At 36.2% G+C, this 18389-nt stretch overlaps 1 protein-coding gene and 1 pseudogene across 1 annotated transcript in view; both read left to right on the forward strand.

Annotated features, from left to right (window-relative positions):
- CDK6 (cyclin dependent kinase 6) overlaps positions 1-18389 on the forward strand; it is a 197865-nt gene that overhangs the window by 33231 nt on the left and 146245 nt on the right. The gene's annotated exons all lie outside the window — the stretch shown is intronic.
- On the forward strand, positions 15183-15334 carry LOC138377765 (U1 spliceosomal RNA; annotated as a pseudogene).

The raw sequence follows: 18389 nt of genomic DNA on the forward strand, positions 1-18389 counted from the left end.
TTTAATTGAACACTTAACATGTCCTAAGCCCTAGTGTGCCTGTGGTAAATAGTTTTATCCTTAGCTACCCTACCAGATAAGTGAGTTTACCTTAAAGAAAGTAATTTCCTTGTCTTGGGTTCATTGTTTAGAAGATATATATATAATTTTTTTATATGTGCCAAGAGTGTACTAATTCCCTGACATATAGACATTTAAAAATTATTAGGGTGACATATTTTATAAAAATTAAGAATTATTTTATGTAGCCAATCTGTACAAATTATTGGGCTTAACTTGGGCTTAGCAAAAGTTGGGCAAGACCTCCCTAAAGCACAGTTACTATTTGCTGAATTCCTTTTTCATCAAAATGTTAACTTAGAGTTGAAATACAAAAGAGGAGATTTGCTATAACATTTTGACATTTGACATTTTAAAGTAATTTCATTAGGTCATCAAGCTATGAATTATTGAAGATTGTTCTACTGAAAACAGTTTTTGCCATTATCTTTCTTTGAATTAGAAACAAGTTACATGCCATTTGCCTGGAAGAAAATAAATGTATTATGTGCTAAAATATACAAAGATTTTGGCACTATGTTTTCTCTGCTTTTTATTAATGAATGCTTTTGGTTTAGTCTTACATCAGATGTATTGAACAGATTTGGGTTTTGGATAGCTAAAGGCAGGAACAAAATTCTCTGTGACAGAGTTGACAGAATTCACTTGAAAAGTCAAGTCATCATTCAAGATGAGTCATTTTCAATTTAATTTCCACCAGCACACTTGAGAAGGGAAGTAGAATCATCAGTTATAATGGCTCTCGAGGACAGTGATCTCAATAACTTATCTAGAGTATGATTTAGGGCTGCAGACCCCACCTCCCGGCCGTGGATCGGTATGGGTCCACAGCCTGTTAGGGACCAGGCCGTAGAGCTCCGGCCCCCCCCCCATGCCATCTTTGGAAAAATGGTCTTCCACGAAACTGGTCCCTGGTGCCAAAAGGGTTGGGGACTGCTGATTAGGGTATGAAGTTCTTTCTTTTCAGGACACTTTCTTTTTGTAGTTCCTTGGAAATTTCTCAAAATGTTAGAAGAGTGAAATACATCATTCTAAAACATTTTGTGACCTAGTTTTGGTTTAAGTATACTTTAGTATTGGCAAGACACACAGGGGATTTAGATTTTACTCTGACAGCTAAATGAACTCAAATGTATACTGAATGTAAATTGCTTTGAAGGCTGTGGATCTCAAGTTAATAGATTCTGGATCTTGTTTTTCCTTTCTTGAGCCAAACATTCCTTGCATTTAAGGGTAGGTTTAAATTAAAGAGTAGCAAATTGCTTCCCTCTTTGGAAATAAGCGAAATCACCCTTCTGATAATAAAATATTTCTTGAACATGTCAGGACAGTTACTGAGGAAAGAAAGCATGAGGAATAAAATGGGAATAACTTATTCAGAGACTTGCTCTTTAGGAAATGGAATATGTTTAATAAAAGGATAATTGCCATGTGAGTTGAAAATAATGAGACAAAGAAAAAAACAAAAAACTCCATACTAGAACTTATATGACCAAATAAATCTTGTCCCATGGGAGGCAATCCAGTTTTTCTAGCTCTGCTCTAATTGAGTAAAGCATTTTCAGACTCTTTTGGAATTGTCTTTAGAACTGTTTCATGAGCCAAACCAAAAAATCAACATCTTTACTTTATTATCACACCTCTTTTTGGACCCAAAAGAATATTACTCAGCCTGATCCCCCATTTAATTTATCAGACTTGGTTCAGACTGTTTCCAAACATACAGTGCACTCTCTTATAGGACAAATGAATATTTGTATTCATTTGTTTATTCATTCAGCAATCATGGCTGAGTGCCCCCAATGAGCCAGGTGTGTTGTGGTAGCCAGGAGGAGTCCTGGCTTTGGGAGAAGGAGAATGGAAGGGGAGACAAGTAAGGATCGTGGAGAATGTTTACTCTGAGCAGAATCTTGAAGGTCACCAGACGGACAGAGAAAAAAAGAACTTACTAGGCAGAGGTAATAGTTTATGTCAAGGCACAGCACAAAAACCACGCACATTCTAGGAACTGCAAGTATTTCAGAATAGATAGAATTCAATTAAAACATGAGGATAGAGGGTTCAGCAGAGGCAAGTTCATGAGGGTCCTAATAAACTGTGAGTGTACTATGCAGTGGTTAAGAATGAGGATTCTCTTGCCTGATTATCTGAGCTTAAATCCTGGGTCTTTCATTTACAATTTTTGGGATCCTCGGCAGTTTCCTAATCTTCTATGCCTCAATTCTTTTCATCTGTAAAAGAGAGCGGATGGTACCTATGTTATAGGGTGAAGAGGTTTAAATACATAAGCACAGATAAAGTTCTTAGCATAGAGTCTGGCACACAGTAAGCACTCAATAAATGTTAGCTGTTTGTACTGCTACTTTGTCCTATGGATAAGAGACAATAAGAGGATTTTAAAGGACAGAGTGTACTTTTTTGTCTTATATGCCACTGATCACTTCTTTCTTCTTGAAACTGTCTCGTCCCTTGATTATTTTTAAACAGCTTTATTGATATAATTGACATGCAATAAATTCACCCACTTAAAGTGGGCGATTCAGTGTTTTTAGTATATTTACAGGGTTGTCGAACCATTGTCACAATCTAATTTTAGAACTTTTTCATTCTCCCTAAAAAAACTCATACCTATTAGCAGTCACTCCCCACTTTCTCCCAACCCCCACACCCATTCCTGTCTCTAGGCAACCCTAATCTTTCTGTTTCTATAGATTTGCTTATTCTGGCCATTTCATATAAATAAATGAGCATTTTTAATTTTGATGAATTCAGTTTATCTTTTCTTTCTTCTGTTTGTTCCTTTGATGTAATATCTAAGATATCATTGCCTGACCCAAAATCATGAAGATTTACTTGATTTTTTTCCTAAGAATTTATAGTTTTAGCTCTTACATTTATGTTTGTGGTTCATTTGAGTTAATTTTTTGTATATGTTGTGAGGTTAGGGTCCTGCCTCATTCATTTGCACGTGAATATCCAGTTTTCCTAGCATCATTTGTTGAAAAGATTATTTTTTCCCTGAGTGAATGGTATTGACACCCTTGTTGAAAATCAGTTTAGCATAAACATGAGGGTTAATTTCTGCACTGTCAATTCTATTTCATTGCTCTATATGTCTGTCTTTGTGCCATTACCATACTGTCTTATGTACTGTAGCTTGTAGTAAGTTCTGAAATCAAGAAGTATAAGTCCTCCCACTTTTTCAAGATTGTTTTTGTTGTGCTGGGTCCCTTGCATTTTCATGTGAATTTTAGGATCAGCTGGTCAATTTCTACTAAAAAGCCAGCGAGGATTTTGATATGGATTACATCAAAGCTATAGAGCAATTTGGGGGAGCATTGCCTCTTAACAATATCAGTTCTTTCTGATCCATGAATATGGATGTTTTTCCATTTATTTATATCTTCTTTATTTCAATATCGTTTTATAATTTTCAGTGTACAGTGAACTTTTTTTGTCAAACTTATACCTAAGTATGTTGTTGTTTTTGATGATACTATAAATGGAATTGTTTTAATTCCTTTGATTTTTTTTTTCTTTTTTTTGCGACATCATTTTCTTCAGCTATTTTCTTGCCTACCTCTCTGTTGCATATTATGGTCTCCAAGATTCTGTCTCATCTGGATGCTAATAAGTTCCCAAACTATTCCTTGACCTGTGTCCAAAGCTCTAAGTATGTACTGACAATTGTGTACTGGATATTATAACCTGAATGTCACAGACATCTCAAATTAATCTCTTCCAGAGTGAAGCCATTAATTATTCCCCACATCTTATTTTCTTCTCTTCTTCTGGTCTTTGGAAGTAGCACCACCATCTACATTGTTGCCTGAATCAGAAGTCTGAAAGTCATTCTGAACTTCTTCCCCTCCTTCAACTTGTGCATTCTGGTAGATCACCAAATCTTTTGGATTCTATTTCTAGATACCACTATGGGAGTATAAATTGGTGTAGTCTTCTGTCAGGTGGTTTGGATCAAGAACTTTTAAAAAGTGTATATATGCCAACTCAGAAAAAGGATATACCTTTTGATTTTTGCAGTGCCACTTCTAGGACTTTATCATAAGATAATAATGAGCCAATGTTACAAGAATAGGGAAATGGTTTAATAAATTACATATAGAACATAATTCAGTGCAACTTAAAAATGGAGATAGATTTGTGAAAGCTTTTGGTGCATCATTAAACTTTTAAAATTGCAAAGCATTATGTAAAGTGTGATTTGAATTTTGTTTAATGTCAATAGAAAATAAGCTCTAAAAAAGCAGGGATCTTGTCTAATGATCTTTATATACTACTGAAGAGTATAGGTGCTCAGTAAATATTTGTTGGTTGTATTGGTATCTCTGTTGCTTCTATTTCTTTAACCTGTCTGTATTTTTTTACCTGGTCCTTTTGCAGACACTGCATACTTGTTTTCCTCACCTCCAGTTTTATTCTCCTACAGTCCAATTTCCATACTGCAGCCAGAGTAGTATTTCCAAGTGACAAATCTGGCCATAGCATTACCCACTGTAAAGTTCTTCGGTTCTTCTCCAATGCCCATAAGATAATTTCCAGAGTTCTTAGCCTGGATTACCAAACCCTTCATAATTTCACTTCTCTGTACTCTTCCAGCTCTTCTCTTGCCATTTTCCAAGATAATCACCAAGTCATGCCAAACTATCCGCAATTCCCCAAGTATGAATTTTCCTGCATACCTACATACCATTGGCTATGCTGTTCCTTCTGCCGGGACCATGCCAAACTTCCTTTGTTTATCTGGCAAATTCCAGACTGTCCTTTGAGACTCACCTCCTCAGCTACTTCCCCTAGAGGCACAGTTGAATGCCTCTCCTTCAGGGCTTCCAACAACATCTGAACTTTTTTATAACCCTTTATATGTGGGCTGGACATTCCTATAGCGTGGAAGTTAGCAAGGGCAGGAACTACATATTCTTTTGCCTTCAACTCATCATCTTGTTGCCGAACCGACTTCTCCTGTATCTCTATCTCAGGGCTTCCCAGTGTTGGTCTGAGGCCTGGTGCCAATTTTCCACCATCAGTGACACAATTAGAAAAATAAGGGCCCTGTGGTGAATTTTTCACAAAGAAAATCTATTCACATTTTTGGTGTTAAAATGTGCTTTCTTTATGAAACGGTGTTGATTGTAGATGGTAGGGGATATTTATGTCTTTAGTTGGCAACCTTCTATCTGAGCTCTGAAGTTGTTGGAAAGTTTACAGGTCCCTGAAAACCAAAGATCTGGGAACACTGCTGTATCTCCTGGGGTGGCACCAAGTCCCCAAAGTCAAAAGCCTGTGAGTCATCCTTGGCTTCTCCTCCTTCCCCATCCCTCCACCCCCGCCACATTTAGACACTTTAGCAAGTCCTGCCAATTCAACCTCCTAAATATTTCTGGAATCTGTACTCTCCTCTCCATCCTTGCTGCCAATTCCTTAGGACAGGCCCTCTTTATTCTCCCTGTACTACTGCAGCAATAGTCTGCTTACTGGACTTCTTGTCACTCTTCCCCTTATCCGTGTCATCAGTTTGAGCTATTTGAAAATCAAAAAGTAAATACCCACTTTCCATAAGATAAAAGTTCTTTATGGCACACACAGTTTCTCTCCACTGGGACTTCTTGCTGTCCCTTTGTTCACACTTTCTCTTGGTTGCAAGTGCCCTTTTTTTGCCACTTGCTAGGGTAACTCCTTTTACTCTAAGACAATTCAGTTGCCATATCTTCTACAAACCTTTTCCTACATGTCTGGGTTGGGTGCCTCTTACTCACTCTTAAAATATGATGTGGGTGTATATGTGTGTGTCTATATAGATAGATAGAGCTATCTTAGAATACGTATGGTATTTTAAGATCTATATTTTATACACATACACATCAGTGTTTACAGAATTTGTCTCTTTATGTCTGCCTTCCCCTCTAGACTCTGAACAAATTAAGAAAATGTCCTTTACCTTTTGATCTTTCTATCCCTAGTGCTCGATCCAATACTTAGGAAATAACAAATATTTAGTAAATGTTTGCTGGTTAAATGTATTTATTCAGTGTTATGATCAGATGTACACTGTAGAAGGTTCATTGACCAGAGTGAAGGGCGAGTGCAAGGAAATAGGATTAAGCCCTGCTATAGAAGACCAGCAAAGAGGGACGAGTACCTGAACTCAGGAAGTGACAGTGAATGGAGAAATTTTCGGGTAGTGAAACTGGTAGTTGACTGGACATATGGGAAAATAGGAGACTCTAGGATTACTTGAAGGTTTATGGGCTTAGAAAATTGTTTGGATGGTGGTACAGTTCACCAAGGGGGATGAGCTCTGTTCTAGACATGTTGAAATTGAGGTTTTCAGAGTATTGGGTGAAGTTGTCCAAAAGGTAACTGGATATGGAGTTTGGAGAGAGAACTATTTTGGAAAGACAGATTGGAGATTGACCAACCTTTAGATACTCTTTGAAGCCGTGATCATAAATGAGATCATTATCGTTTGTCATTGATTATGTTGTGTTGGTGGTGCGGTGGTGTATTGGGTAAGAAGAGAATGGGACCGTGAGACTCTAGGTATAATAGGTCCAAATCAAGGAGAGAGAGGCCTGTGTTGGTTTCTAATTTGAATCCTGGATCTGTGTCTTATCTCTGCTCTATGCCCTTGAACAAATTATCCTCTGAATCTTAGCTGCTTTATCTATAAAATGAGAATAATGGTATCTACTTTACAGGGATATGAAAGGATTCAGTGAGTTTGCATATATTAAGTCTCTGGTACAGTCCCAGGCTTACTCTAGGGGCTCCTAAGTGGTAAATTTGAGAGGATATTCAAGAAAATATCACTCAGGATATGAAGAGAGTTTCAAAAGAAAGAATTTCTCAGTGGTTACCCCAGAGATTATAATGAACATCTTAAATTTGGAACAATCTAGGGTGAATTAATACTAACATAGCTTTAATAGTGTATAAAAACTTTTTTCTGTATAGCTCTGTCTCTTCCCTTTATGCTGTATTGTCACAGATTACATCTTTATACATTGTGTGGTCATTAACATAGATTTATAATTATTGTCATATGCATTTGTCTTTTAAGTCATATAAGAAAACAAGAGTTACAAACCAAAATATGGTAATACTGGCTTTTATATTTACCTTTTGTAGTTAGGTATTTTTGCCAATGTTCTTTATTTCTTCATATGACTCTGAGTTACTGTCTAGTGTCCTTTTATTTCAGCCTGAAGGACTCCCGTTAGCATTTCTTTTAGGGCAGGTCTGCTGGCAGTGAACTCCCTCAGCTTTTATTTATCTGAGAACGTGTTAATTTTGCCTTTATTTTTGAAGGATAGTTTTGCCAGATAGAGAATTCTTGGCTAAACAATTTTTTCTTCCAACACTGTAAAATTGTTATCCCATTGCCTTCTGCCCTCCGTGGTTGCTGATGAGAAGTTAGCTGTTAATCTCATTGCAGATCCCTGGTGTGTGATGTGTTGATTCTCTTTTGCTACTTTGAAGATCCTCTCTTTGCTTTTGGCTTTAACAGTCTGATTATAATGTGTCTCATTGTGGATCTTTTGGTTTCATCTGCAGGTACTTAATAGGCAGTCAAATAAATGATCATAATAATGGCACTGAATTAAATGATTGTAATTTAATGGTAATAATAATGACCATGAATCATTTATCAGTAGAACATAATCAGTATATTGTGCTTAAAAAGTCAAGAAAATGTTCAAATGCATACTACCAAGAATTACATTAAAAATTTAATTTTTTAAAATAGTTTGGGGGATTCAGATGGGTAAGCATCAGGTATCTAAAATATTCACTTACGTGGAATACTCAGTTGCCTGATAGATTCCCAGTATGAGGTATGCTTGTGGTTCTTTGCAAAAAAAAAAAGTGCACCTTGGAAGAGATAGTTGCAGCTACGTTTACAAAGTTCTTATCTCTCTTAGTTTTTAATTACTGTTACACCATGAAGTGTTTACCTTATTATTTGAAATACTCCTAGAAGATAAACTGACTTATAGAGATATAACAAATCATAACTTAATTTTTACAAGTTTTTCCACCTGAGCAAAAAGAAAATCAATTTTATTAATAGATCCTTAAGTTTAGCAGTTGGTAGAGATACCAGTTCATTTAACTTTTCCATCTGTGTTCTATTTCCTAATCTTTTAATATGGTTTTCCACTGGTGTTCTTAAAATATGTTTGTAGAATTTTTCTCAGTTCTTTACACAGTAATTCCTGGAAATTTTGCTGGAACAGATCCAATTTAAAGATACAAGATGTTAGATGTTAGTTTTTATAAGGACCTTTTTTTTTTTGACCATGCTTTAATTAATTATTTTGATTGTTTATATCTTGTTGTATTAGAAAGGGCACTGAATTCTTAGTCATGAGACCTAGGTGACCTGTTCCTTCATTTGCTTTGCCATTCTGCTCTCTCTTAGCCTGCGTTTCTTCACCTGCAAAACTGTGCAGAACTAGGTCATCTCTAAAGTTCTCCTACTTATAAAATTTTGTAATTTTACTACGCAGGATTTTTCTTTGGCTTGTATAATGAAAACTAGATTAATTTGAAGACTTTGTATACTATCATGGTTTCTCTTTTGTTTCTTGGTAATTCTTTAACTTTAGACCTTCTAATCAGTTATCAGAAAAATAATTTTGTTTTTTCCATATTCTTTTTAATAGAGTCTCTCCATATTGTTACATGCCTTCAATGAGACAGTAATGCATGCATATTACTTTTTTCTCCTAGAACAAAATTAAGAATTTACAATGTTTATATATTTAATTTTCAAAACTACCCTTTCAGGATTGATGATTAGGATATTTCTTATTAACTACGAGGAGCAGATTGAAGAAGAGTATATGAGTAGTAGAAGGAAGAAAACATGAATGAGAAAAGAAGATTTTATAATTCTTGTTTTAAAAATACTTATTTTTTTCTTATTAAAAATTAATAGGTTTTCATTGTAGAAGGTTCAGATAAGCAAATAGCAGAACACAACAATTCCATAATCTTATTACCCAGAGATAAGCATTTTGTTTACATATGTGGAATTGTACTGCATATACTTGGAATTTATATTTTCCTTTTATAATATGAATGCCTTTACATGTTCAATAATTATGGATCTGTATCACGTATATATGTATATATGTATGCATGTGCAGATAGATAGATAGATAAGTATGGCCATATTACTCTCCAGAAGGGTTTTTATCAATTCATATTCCCACGGTGATGTGGGCCCATTTCCACAAATGCTGTGCAGTTGTATCATTAAACATGTTTTTTTGTTTGTTTGTTTTTGTGCAATTTGAAGAGCTTAACTAGTACATCAGTGATGTTTTCATTTCTGTTTAAGTTACTGCTAAGGTTTAAGATTTTCTCATGTTTATGGTCATTTTTGTTTCCTTAAAAGGAACTAATTTCAGTGATTGTTTTGTTAGATAAGAACCTAATCATAAGTACCTGAGTGAATTATTGCTGGGATAAATTTTCTCACCTACTGAGGATGTGATTATGAAAGATTTTTGGCTCAGGGTATAGGTAAAGCTTGGTTGGTTTTCTTCTAAGACCCAGCAGACAGTCTTCCTCACAGACAGTGGCCTAGTTTTGGCTGCTTAGTCGTTTTTCCTCAAGAGAGGCCCAAAGCTGGAGAGCAGGTCTTTTACCGGTCAGAAATGGAGAGAGAACTGAATGTTGAAAGTTGTCCAGAATGTTCCGCACTCTATGTGACTCAAGCCAGAACTGTTCACTTTGCTTTTAAAAATATCACTTAACTCATAGATCTTTGAGATCAGAATCTCTTTTTCAAGCTCTGTTGGGTGAATTGAAGTGTGTCATTTTTCTACCTAGTCAAGGGAAGAACACAACAGGGTTTAGGAGATCAACTGTCTTCAGCTTTTTTAAATTTTTTCTGTGAATTTTCTGAACTTTTTTTTTTTTTCAGTCCCACACATAAAGTATATATTGGGATCTCTAAACTGACCACAGACATTTTGGGATTGGCATTCCCACAGTGCCTGTCAGCACTGTGTCTCTTCTACGACAGAGAGTCTCTGCAGCACTGGCCCCTGCTTTGCTGCAGCCTCATGTGGTGTGCTGTGTACAGAGGCAGAATAACCGAGTGGTTAGATCAGATTCTGGTGCCAGACAGGTTTCATATTTCCAGTCCCATCTCCACTACTTACTGTCCCCAGTGCCTTAGACAAAGTATTAAGCCTCTCTACCACTGTTTTTGTTTTTAAACCACTTTATTGAGATAGAACTTACATACTGTAAAATTTACCCGTTATGAGTATACAGTTCAGTATATTTACTGAGTTTTGCAACCATCACCATGATCTAAATTTAGAACTTTTTCATCACCCTCAAAGAAAACCCAAGGCCCATTATCAGTCAGTCCCCATTCCTCCACCCTCTCCTCCTGCCCCCAGTCTTAGGCAACCACTCTAATCTACTTTCTGTCTCTTACGGATCTGCCTGTTCTAGACATTTCATATAAATGAAATTATGCAATATGTAGCCTTTTGTGATTGGCTTCTTTCACTTAGCATAATCTTTTCAAGGTTTATCCACATCATAGCATGTATCTGTACTTCATTTCTCTTTAGTACCAAATAATATTCTGTTGTACAGATATACCACCTTTTGTTTACCCATTCATCAGTTGGTGGACATTTGGGTTATTTCTGCTCTTGAGCTATTATGGTTGATGCTACAGTGAACATTTGTGTACATATGTCTATTCATCTCTAAAATGAATACCATATCATAGTATTGTCGTGAGGATTAAAAAAGTCAAAATATATAGAAGTAAACAGGGAGCAAACTAATAAGTATTAACTAATAAATACAATATATTAATGTTTGAGTCTTCATTTAACATCATTCATAAAATTTGGCTAACTCAGAAAGCTGTGCTTTCCTAATGACATCTCAAAGGATCCTGTCTTTTACTTTGCTTCTGACTTTTCCCTAAGTTATAATTTTGAAAAATTTCATTTATTCAGTAAACATTTATTGAACACTTCCTGTGTGTCAGACACTGCTCTAAGTGCCACAGAGAATTAAAAGAAAGGAGTAAGCAAAAGTACCAAGAGGCAATTCCAGTTGAAGGCTATCTCTAGTTTGCTAATCTGTAATCTCTGACCTGCCATTAGGGCTTGGGACTTTGTGGTCCCTCCACCCTACCCTCTCACCAAATGCCACAGATTTTTTGGTGTCCTTAATCCATTCGCTTTTGTTAGGCCCATATTTTAGCCAACATATCTATGTTTGTGAAGTGGCTGGTTGAAGTTAACCGTTAACTGTTGTTTAAGGAAAAGGCTAAAAGTTCATGATGCCTAGGTAGGGACCTTAAGAGGTAAAGGGATAATCTCCCATTCCCCAACTATAGCTGGGGTTGAGGAATTGTTCTATATTCTATCTAGTCCCTAATTTTCTCAATTGGCAGTTTCCTTCATTTTGTAGAGTTGGCTTTATGTTCTTTTTGAACTTCCAAAACTATTTTGTATTGGAACTGGACTCTTAGCAAAAGTATCAACTCATGATTGCTTAGCTGTTTGTGTCTTCTTTCTCTTGTCTTTGGAGAGATAATGTTCCACGTGGTGACTCAGAGTTCACTTATCAAATATTTTGTCCCTGAAAATACCATCCTTTTTCCATACTGTAAGACAACAATTATGTTTATGATTTTTATTCTTTGTTTTAGCTTTAAAGTAGTATTTTCCTTTTCCCCATAATAGCATGTAGTTAGCATAACTGAGCGATGCTACCATCTCATTCTTCTCTCTGCCTTTCATTCAGATAGAATACATTAGCAGTTTGAAGAATTGTGTTTGATAATGTAAGAATGCCTCTAGTACTTGCTGTAGGACTATGGAAGAAGGATAAATTCTATTATTTAATGTCCAGTACAGGAATTCATCTTGAATACAAGCAGAGCAATATATGGGCATCCCATATACCCATCAAGCCATCCTGCATAGCTAATTTGGGGCCTACCTCGTGGTATACTAGTTCTGTTGCTGATTGTGTGGTTGGAGTGTGTTTCCATATACACAAGTTTTACTGTTTGCTCTATTTTCAATATTTACTATAGTACAATAGCATCTTGTGAATTTGCCCAGTTTGGGGGTTTCCTGTTATGTCTGTAAAACATTTTTTTGGCTAACAGAATCAGAAGATACTAATTCAGGGAGCCACAGTCCCAGGTGTTTGTACACAGAAGCTGAAACCAGATTAATAGCATCTCTAGAGATGAGATTCAGAAGATAAACTATGAAACTATCTTATGAACACTCTTGAAGGCTCTAAGAATAAAATGATTTAGTAATACTAAGTAAAAGATGTTGACTTTGCATTCCCATGTCAGATATGGCAGCCGTAAACTTAACAGTATGAACACAAGGGGTTTCTGTGCTTTAGGGATATTGTTGGTTTGACGTTCCTGTGCTTTTCCACTTTTCAGCAATAACGAGTGGGCAGGGGGTTGTCTAATTGAGGCTTTCAGGAGAACATGCCTCTGTGCATTGGATTCAACCTTTAAATTAATTGAACTCTGCATCTTTGTATTATTTTTAAATACTTCTCTTTCTCTCCTCACGTCCTCTGGCCCATTGAATCCCTGCCTGTTCTAGGTTCCATATTCCTGTTTGTTATGACTTTGTCTGTGTGTCATCTTCTTCCTTTCTCTGCTTTTTCTTCATAAAATATCTCTACGGTCAGACCAGGAACCTCAAATAGGGTGTGGGAGGAAGCTGCCTGGCTCCCTGGGAGAGAGGAATTAATCTGGTCTGCTGCTGTCAATTATTTTTGCCCCATGGACATGCGAATGGAGAAGCCATTTAAGGTGAACATTCTCCCAGCCAAGTCAGAGAACTGGTACAGTCACTTAGAGAACACTATTAAGGCTTACGTGCTTGAATTAAACTCATGTTGTCTCCTATAGAAGATGTATTTGAGGTCAGATATTGATGTTTTGAAGTCATTTAGTCATTTCAAAATATTTATAGATGTCACAGGACAATTTTTTGTTGCAAGTAATAAAAACCCAACTTGAGCTGGGTAAGCAAAAAAGAGACTTTACTGGCTCACATAACTAATAAATCCAGGGAGTAGATCAGGCACAAGTGGGTCCAGGCACTTCAACAATGTCATCCGGAATCTCTTGCCTACCATCCCTGTGCTGTGGCCCTCTTCTGTGTTGGCTGCATTCCATGTAGGTTCACTAAAGTGGTGGCAAAGACAGCCATCAGCAGCTGCAGGTGTATACTTTGCCAGTTGGGTAATCCCAGTATAAAGAGAGCTTTACTCTCCCAGAAGTTCTAGCAAAATTCCTGGGACTGATTCTCACAGTCATGTCCATCCCTGAATTAATCATTGTCACATTGTTCAGGGTCAGGCACATGTCATCCTTGGGCCCCTGCCCTCAAAACCATATTGCCTGAACGTGGAGAGGAATGATTCCTCAACATAAAATAAGGGTATGGTTTCCAGGAGAGGTAAATGGCTGCTGGCAAAGCAGAGACCACCTGTGTTCTATTATAATAGGATGTAGAATGAATTTACTCTGATGTGATACATAAAGTTGCACATGGTATTTATAGAATTTATTTGGTACTAATACATCGCCATATATCATTACTTGCAGTTTTACATGTAAGTCTTCTCACCCACAACTGGATAATAAAGCTCTTAAAGACAATACTTGTCATATCTTCATATCTGTTGGAAACTGTGAAACTGATTATAGTGCCTGCACATGGTAGGTTCTGGTTAACATTTATGGTTGTTCCTGAAATAACAGTTTCCTTCTAACAAAATGTTTATTGTTGGTGGCAAATACTTCTGGAGCTATACCATTTGATGTTGGTTGAAAATAAGTACACACACAGTCTACATGTAATGAGCAAAAAGAGAATACCCTAGCCAGTATCCATTAGTGTAGGACTAGTGAGATGCGTGAACATAAATTTGGTGCATACAAGCTACAGAATGTACTTCATGGACTATTAGAGGGAGGAGATTAGATAATTAAAAAAAATTCTCGATTCCAAATACCAGCCCTGGTTCAAATAAATTTTGCTGTGGCCCTTAGGCAGCTGTGTCAGAAGTCTCTCAGCTCTTGACCTATTTGATGTCCAAATATTCAAGAGTATGGGGGGGAAAAGTAACAGGAAAAAAATCCTCATAGAACTTCCTGTGACCAGTCAAAGTTTAATCACAGTAAATAATACAGATTTCCCTTTTATTATTGCCACAATAGAAAGGCAGGGCTGTGTTTACAAAGCATGTTGTTTGGGAGACCTTTGTAAATTGTAATCTTTGGAAATCCCAAACCTATTGGATGTAATCCCATCCATTAGATGAAGGCAACTTGCCTATGCATTAGATCCAGAATAGCAAGTTAAATTGAGAACATGAACAGGAAGCAGTCATTAAGAATTACAATGGGTAGGATGCAGAGTTAATTCACAGAGATATTTTCTTATGAGATAATTACATCACTAGGACAGCTGGAAAGCCAAGTGCTTTGCTGGACTGCAAAGCCTGTTCTCTGCCCTGCAGCTGGAGGGTCAGGACAATAGAGACAGCAAGAGAACTTACTTTATGGGATAGTTAGGAGCTTGGCCGACTTAATTGTGAAATGATAACGACCTATCTGCCTTTTTTGGATTGCGTTTTTGCACAGCTAAACTGAATTCCTAGCCTTAGTAAATGCTGGTAACCACTTTTCACTTCTACTTTTTGAACACTCACTTGGTGCACATTAAGCTAAGTTCTAATGAATATATGTTGAAAATGTTCTTTTCCTCTAAAAGTCATCTGAGATACAGTATTCATATTCAACACAGTGTGACTACATTTTTCTTATGGAACTGCAGTCATGCAATCATTGAAATGGTATTTTTGTCTGTTTACTGAACATCTAGCCAAAAAAAATTTTTTTTTAGAAAGTCTTAAAATGTTGGTCAACATAGGGAATCATGTAGTTGAAGTTATTTTCCAGTGTTTACATTCAAATGTTCAGACCTGTTTGGCTCTTTTGTTTTGCAAGTGTAGGGGTTCTAGGCAGCCTAGCCACATTCCTCATTGATTTGTATAAATATATTATAATACCTACGTGGCAGGAGAGATACCATGATCACGAAAGTGGTTTCCCAGCGTGAGGTTTATCCATTGTACTCCAGATGTCCTGACCCCTACGATTTCCCCAAATGTGGGAAATTTAGTTGACTACACAATTTGTGGTACAAAAGATTCTTTAAAAAATAAAATAATGAAATAACTAAATAAATATATTACAGATTGTTAACCTCCAGCCAATACCAGGGATTTCAATTCTTGTTTAGCTCAGTTGCATTATGTGAAACTTATTTTTTATACTAAAGTATCTATCTTCTTTTTATTGCTCACCAGAGTGACTACTACTTGATTTGGAGTAATTTCACAGGGAGTCATTGTAGATGAAAAAGCATCATAAATATTATATTCTAAAACTTCTAAGGTCAATATTTACAACTATTTATTCAAAATGCATTTCCTACCCATTATGACTAATATAATGGTTAATTTTTATTACAGTAATGTTTACTAAACATTAGTCAGAAAAAATTTAAATTAGACCAAATTTCATATTTTAGTGAAGAGCAGTATTTCCCTAAATGTCTTCTGTGGAGTACTAAGTCTCTAGGATGTTGGTGGTCAGCCGGCATTGGGGCCAGAAGGTGGAGAGTATCGACAGATACTCTTAGGACTTTTACTGCTATTGATGTCACCTGTGAATTTCTAAGGAGGCTCTAACACACTTCACCTCCCAAATGAAGTTAATAATGACACCTTGAAAATAAAAAACAAAGAGGCTTATCTCCTTGAACCTGCAAGAGCCACTTCTACCTAGCACCATTGTTTTTGAAGAATTTGAAAATATATACATTAAAATTCACACAAAAATGTTCTACTCTGTGTACTGTCACACGTGTCTCTTTAAAATTCCACTTTTAAAAAATTGCCAATCAAAATGAGTGCCTTTTCTCCCAAGGTTTACGAGTTTGGACAATTAGCAGTGGCTTCAGTGAGCTCACTTTTCATATCTTGAGCATCCTTTGAGAATTAAGCGTGGAGTCCACTTGCTGCAGGTGGCATCAGTGAGTCTTAACATTTTGAAGAGAGTGGTAGAACTTTCAGGAAAACAACTTGGGTGGGCTAGATGTTCTTGAATTGTGTCATGCAAAGAGTGCTTGAAAACGGTTTCAGGGAGATGAAGCAATAGAGCATGCTGCCAGGGCTATTAGGTAACTTCTAAGACAACGGTTCAGGGAGCAGGTGACTTTTTGGTTCAGCAGTGTTTTAGGATCACTTTATTCCCCAGTTATGTCCCTGGTAGAATTTTCTTTTCTTTTGCAAATTACTAAAATGTCTTATATATGTTATAAACTATAAATGCAATAAAAACTGGAGTTACTAAAATCATTGTTAACTCCAGGCAGCGATAAACAATATTTTTTTCATTAAATGTATTAATTATAATAGGAAACATATTTTAAGTAAAGAAGCACAACTGAAATGAGCATATGACCCAGTTCCTGTGTGTCTATTTGATTTTAGTACACGCCATTTTTGATTCATTGCTGTTTTATTTTGTTACAAAAATAGAAGCAACAGATATAAAGAAGACTGGTGATTGTGGAACTCCTTTTTCCTCTTCAAAAGGAAGAAAAAAATGAAGTTGTCTAAGAATGCGGATTTAATAGAAATAAGATGGCTCAAAGGAGCCTATGCATAGGTGGTAGTTACTTCCAGTTACAAGTTGAAAAAGCTGTCTCGATAAACTTCCCAAGTGTTAAATCCATACATGATAGTAGTCATATTTTTTATAGTGTGGGAGTTATATGATTTATGGCACTGTCTTTAATAAATGTATTAATTAGGTGTTTTTACTTTATCAGAATAATTTTCCAGAATAAATCACATTAGGAGAAAATATGAAATTTAAAATTAGATATTAAAACTTAGAAATCAAGAACATTTGGAAGTAGATAAATGTTAGAAATAATTTGGTTGATTTCAGTTGATTTTTAATGGACTTGTAGAACTCACCCCAAACTGCCCATAATTAAAAAGAAGTTTGGATCTAGCTGTGAAGTATGTGTAATTGTTGGTGTTCTGTTGTTTGCCCCACTCAATTTAACTTAATTAGAGTGTTTTCTGAGTTTCTCTTAAAATTTAGGTTAGATTCACAGAGAAGTACCAAATGTGAGGCCCATAAAGCCCAGAAATGTAGTAGGGTGGCATGGTGAAGCAGCGAGGCAATAAAAACTTAACAGAGGTAATATATACACTGGATATTTAAGAGTCAACTCTGTGCTTTAGTAATTGGGTTGTATGCACATTTATAGTTTCTTTGAAGAGGGTGTTTATTCCGTTTTGTTTTTTTTTTTTAATTAATGAAAATAAGCCCAGTGCGGTGGTGCATGGCTATAATCCCAGTGACTTGGGAGGGGGAGGTGGGCAGCTTGTTTGAGGTTAGGAGTTCAAGAGCAATCTGGGCAACATAGCGAGACCCCATCCCTACAAAAAAATGTAAAAATTAGCCAGATGTGGTGGCACGCACCTGTAGTCCCAGATATTCGGGAGGCTGAGGCAGGAGGATCGCTTGGGCCCAGAAGTTTGAGGTTGCAGTTAGCTATGATTGCACCACTACACCCCAGCCTGGGTGACAGAGTGAGATCCTGTCTCTTAAAAAAAAGGAAAATAAAAAAAAAAAATATGAATAGCATTAGCATTTTATTTGCCTTTGCTTAATTTATGTTACATTCTTGTCAAGAAATTTACTTATGACTTATTTATGACTAGTTTTATTTAATTCTTCAAACATTTGGTGATAATCTGTTGTGCCAGATAGTGTGCTGTGGTTGAAACTGAAGGAAATTTTGTCCTTTGGCTCAAAAATTCTTTTGACTCCTGAAGGTTTTGTTTTTTAAAACTTAAATTTTGACTTAGTTTTAAGATATTATGGAAGAAACTAGATTCACCCATCCAAACTTAATTGTAACATTTGTTAATCTGTCTTTTCATCATTTAAGGGCAATACAGTTTACCAATGCAGGTTTTTTCCCCCAGAAAAGAAGTGTTAAAATTTCACAATGTTGGTTAACATGGTACTTGGAATTTTAAAACTAATTAAGAATTTATGCTCTTTCCAAGGATGAGAAGGCTCTCTTAGAAATAAACTAAAATTTTCCATATTCCATCACACTTGTTTTCACAAGCATGGTTGTGACACCTTAAATTCCAGGAAAGTCTTCATTGCAGTGTTCAGT

The sequence above is a fragment of the Eulemur rufifrons genome, chromosome 29 (assembly GCF_041146395.1).
Source record: "Eulemur rufifrons isolate Redbay chromosome 29, OSU_ERuf_1, whole genome shotgun sequence".
Classification (NCBI taxonomy): Eukaryota; Metazoa; Chordata; class Mammalia; order Primates; family Lemuridae; genus Eulemur; species Eulemur rufifrons.